Source organism: Cupressus sempervirens, chromosome 3 (genome assembly GCF_028749045.1).
Source record: "Cupressus sempervirens isolate cs-2001-9-10 chromosome 3, ASM2874904v1, whole genome shotgun sequence".
NCBI classification, from domain to species: Eukaryota; Viridiplantae; Streptophyta; class Pinopsida; order Cupressales; family Cupressaceae; genus Cupressus; species Cupressus sempervirens.
The window spans coordinates 714223442-714228509 of record NC_143120.1 but is presented as its reverse complement, the minus strand read 5'-3'; the positions used below and the strand labels follow the sequence as shown (position 1 = coordinate 714228509).

Here is a 5068-nt window from a genome sequence, read left to right as displayed (position 1 = left end):
TTAATTAATCAGATCAACCCATTTTCTAACTGAATTGATTAAAAAAAAATCTATTCATACTAGATATCAAAACATTTTTATAGGAAAGGAAATTTGGGTAATCGAATATCAATTAATGTGAGAATATTTCTTAAATAATAAAGATTGTGATTTAAATTAAATGGGCTATTAGGATAATTAATTTGTTATAAAATATATTATATAATATGAATATTCAATCTTAAATCAAAGGAAAAACTGATATTTATCTAGATTTCTATCGAAATAAAAGGAAAAACTGATATTTATCTAGATTTCTATCGAAATAAATCTTACACATGCTTCGATTTGTAACTGTAAAAACATATTGTATACTTTTCTATGGTAAGATCTATTTGTTACAATTTGTAGAACTTTGTATTTGAAATATAAATATAAATGTTGACAAACATTTTTTAGAACCTTGCTAGATTAAGATTCTGATTGTAATTTTTTTGAATTCAACTTAAAGAATTTTACACTCAACACAAATTCAATTATTCTCTTTAGGTCAAACTCCACCACACAAATGAACATATTTGAAATTCAAAGTAATAAAAAGTATTGAGAATTGTGTGTACATTTAAATTTTAGAATTATAAACTCATTTTCACACATATATATATATATATATATATATATATATATATATATCTTTCCAGATAATATAGAACTGATTTGTAAACATATGCCAAAAACAAAAAGCAGACTCTACCCAAATTAAAGACAACTGTACGAAAATATACCCCCTTTACAGAAGTCATTATATTAAAAGTACAATCAAACGCTTCCACAAAATAGAAAAATAGAAAATATACTTCACATTCTTTTACTATAATTGATCTTAAATTCATATCCTTATATATTTTTCATCTAAATTACTGAATTACATAGCATACCACAAAATAGAAAATAAATTCTAAAGATCAGAAAAATACAAATACACACTTCACATCGTTACACTATAACTGAACCTAAATCCGTATCCTTGAATATCTTTCATCGGAATAACTGGATTACACATCCATATCGAGTAAAGCGAGAAATAACAAGAAAAATCGTAGGGAATTTTACATTTGATGAAAAAACGGGCCAGGAACGCCTTTTTATTAGCAATTTGTTGGGCCCACTCCGGAATCTCCTCTGACAAAAGATTAGTCAAGAATGAATCATGCCCTAGAAAACCAATTTGAAAAGCCCTTGCAATATCCAGAACCATTATATGCCCTAAGCAAATATAACTTGGCCAACAAGTTATCAGCAAAGGGTAGCCCATTGAAACGAGCTCGAATATTCGATTCTAATTAAGATTTCACAAACTTTGCAAAAACTAAACAAAGCTTCTGCAAATTAAACAAAAAACTTCGGGGGTACTGAATAAATTTTGAAACCTGTGTTGAAGTACTCCACAAGCCAAAGCAATTGAAGATCCAAACTTGAATTGGGCTCGCGGGTGAAGGCCCTTTTATCGACGGCGGACTAGATCTGCACAATTAACGCTTCTTCATCAGGAAGACTTAGAGCTGAAATGAAATTAGCTAAATCTTCTGGTGTGGATTCAATTCCACGCATATGAACCCGTCAGACCCAACTCTAATCACCTAAAGGTAGCGCCCATTCGCACCTCCAGAATTTATTTTCGCCGCTCAATAAGGAAACCTTTTTTTAATTTTTATCCCAGGTTACACGTGAACCCGTCAGACCACAGAAGTATTCGAACCCGGGCGATCTAATCCTTACGCTTTTGAAATAGGTAAACTTCTCTTATCGCTTTAGCTTTTTTGGCAAAGAGAGTACGAAATAAATTTCTATTCAGGAGAAATTCCCTCTAAATATCTTAGTTGACAAATGCCCTAATTATCGAATGGAATATTCTGCTAACTTTTCAAAACTTCTTTGAAGTGCCTACCCGTAGGTATATTCATAAAAAGAATCGACATCATTGGTTATCTCTTAGCAATTTAGGGAAGGTAATAATATGATAGAATTTAAGAAAGCCAAGAGGCATTCATAGACAGATCCACATCTCATTGTTCAGGAATTCGAGTCTTGTCCTAAGTAATACCCAGCCAGAAAAATACCACATCTAAAAAGTGCTTTGATTCAACTCAAAAGCGTCCTACTTTTTTTTAGTGAAATTCCACTAATTAGTGGTAGTGTCTAGCTTCTCTCGTTAAGGCCATAAGGTTTTAAATTCTAATAGAAATATCTGATAAGCCATGACTGCTTGCACATCAGCTCAGTATTGGCAGGTATACAGAAATTGTATTACTTCCGAGTATTCTTCCCATTGTTGACTGATGCCCTCATTAAGGGCTATGCACCTATGCGGATTCCTGCATCTTTAAGTCCAAATCTGCAGTCGGCAAATATGGTCTTCATGCTCTCAACATTCTCCACTGCCTATCCGTAGTGGACTTGCCATGGAATCTCCAAAAATGTCCAAAGCTCCACTCGTACAACTTTAATGTCCTCGTGCCCTCATTGTGCTCTCTCTGGCTATCTGCAGTTGACTGGCTACCTGGAAACTAATTGAACACGGACATTAATTATGTAACATCAATTGATCTCATGAAGCCAACTGCAGGTAGCAAAGGAAAATTATAATCTCCATAGCAGCTTAAAAATACTTGGCCAATCGTTTTCACTCCCAAATTTGCACCCTATCTAGTCTTCCATGAGCCTCAGAGTGCAAAAAGTTGCAGGTGCAGAAGTAGCCAACCAAAACAATTTACTCACCCTGATGACAGATCAGAGGTGTGATGAATAACATCGATACGAAAAGATTCTGCATAGTTGAATCCAGAAGCCCTCTCAAACAGTAACCAACTAATAATGACTGTGAATCTAGAAAGCATGAGAGTAGCCATGATTCAGTCACTCCCAAGTAGTTTGCCCATCCTCATGACATATCAGAGCACGTGATGAAAATATTCTACACAGTTGAATACAGAAGCCTTCTCAACCAGTAAACAACTAATAATGACTGCAAATCAAGAAAGCATAAAAGTAGCCCTTATTCAGAGTCACTCAGGTAGTTTGCCCATCTGCCCTACCAACTGTTCGTAAACAGAACTTTCCACCATGTAGACCTTTGATGTTAAAAAATACACACACAATCTAATTCAGAAGCTAATTGCAAAAAATTGAATGGATTGTGGAAAACTGATAACACTGATTCAAAACATTGTCAATGGACCAATTGGTCTTCTGGTGAAGTTGAAAGGTTCTTAATGAGCCCACCAAGGATCAAGTCTTACCAAGTGCAAGGTTATCGATGAAAAATCCTCCTCAGGAAGAAAGAAAAAAATAAAATGAAATAAATAAATAAACCTTCATCATTAAGTTGATATTGTCATTGCAAACCACAAATGTCATTGCAATTTGCATAAAGCTCTAGCAGTTGGATAGGTTTACAAAAGAATTACCTAGACGAATTATTTTGTGTATACTCCCAAAGTAGATCATAATTTATTGAATGCCAGAGCTATTGACAGTTACAACAATGATAAAGATGGGCCTACAGTTTATTCACAATTTTGGACCTACTGAGTGGATACTGACTGATTGAATCTGGAATATAACAGTCACGATGCACTTGGTATTTCAGCACGCACAAGAGCGAGAGAGAGAGAGAGAGTGTTATGTATTTCCACGGTGCATTAAAAAATCAAAATAGCCAAGCTTTCAATTCTCTATTGAATAATCAGATACTTGAACATCAGTAGTCTGCCAGAATCAAATTCCAAGCTAGTCGCTGTAAGTTTCAAACATAAACAACCACAAGAATTCAGTTCTGTTTTGGAAAGGAAACAAAGCTAAATAAGGCTTTCATTTCACACAGAAAATAAACATCATCAAGAAAATGGTAGAACATTTGGCACCATACAATTTTGAGTTGCAACCCTATCCATGAATTTGCATGAAAAAACGTAACATGGTGCTCCCATGTAAAATGCAGCTAAGCAATATTTCTTAGCAGGTGCTATTGAGAAAATAGTTCCACACAGTTTTTGCTAGTGTTGGACTTCTTGAGAAATGCATTTGAACAATTTGAAAGGAAACTAAAACGGTTCTTCGCCACATGCAGGAAGCCATGTGACAGGAAAAATGGTAGCAGACCTTGGAATACTTCTTCCTAAGCATTTCTTGCTCCGCATTTGAGAAGAGGATCCTGATTTTTTAGAAGGTTGCATGGAACCACCTAGACCAAAAGTACAGAAGCGCTAGCCACTTACAGAACCACTGCCTCAGGGAAAAAATGCTTGGACAAATTAAATAGAATGGATTTACTAACCCAACTGGCTGCAAAATCTGTTGCAATTTTCTACAAATGAACTTTTAGAGGTTCAACCTAAAATGTATCTAGATTGTTCTAATACAAGAAACTTGAAGAAAACTTTTTCAGGTGTTGTAATAATACAGTAATGTCAATCCATGGGGAACCAATTGCCATTAAAACTGCACAAATGATGGAACTATACAGAAAATCCATTCGGTGTCACATGTACAAGTAGAGACTATAGTGCACAGTAATTTTCATCCAGAATATCATTAATAATTTCTGTATTAAGATGTTTTATACAGAAATTATTAACCCAATAAAAATGCTTGTACAAATTTAATAGAATGTCATTAATAATTTCTGTATTAGGACACTTTCTAGTGTTAGCCACTTACAGAACCACTGCCTCGGAACAAAAATGCTTGGACAACTTTAACAGAATCGATTTACTAACCCAACCTTCTGCAAAATATTCTGCAATTTCTACCATTGAAATTTTAGAGGTTTAACCTAAAATGTATCTAGATTGTTCCAATACAAGAAACTCAAAGGAAACCTTTTCAGTTGTAATGGAGTAATGTCAATCCATGGGGAACCAATTGCCATAGATTCTGCACAAATGATAGAGCTATACAGAAAATCCATTTGGTATCATGCATATGAAAGAGAATTTAGTTGACAATAATCCTCATCCAGAATATCGTTAATAATTTCTATATTAAGAGAACCAAGATATGGACAAGTGCCGCACCCCAAAAAGTACAA

At 34.4% G+C, this 5068-nt stretch overlaps 1 long non-coding RNA gene across 1 annotated transcript; it reads right to left on the bottom strand.

Annotated features, from left to right (window-relative positions):
- Positions 1–751: 751 nt before the first annotated feature.
- Positions 752–1880, bottom strand: LOC149568758 (uncharacterized). The gene is made up of 3 exons (XR_016361702.1): positions 1620–1880; positions 1410–1503; positions 752–1161 (listed from the first exon to the last, which is right to left on the bottom strand). It is a non-coding gene; the product is annotated as an uncharacterized LOC149568758 (long non-coding RNA).
- Positions 1881–5068: the final 3188 nt, after the last annotated feature.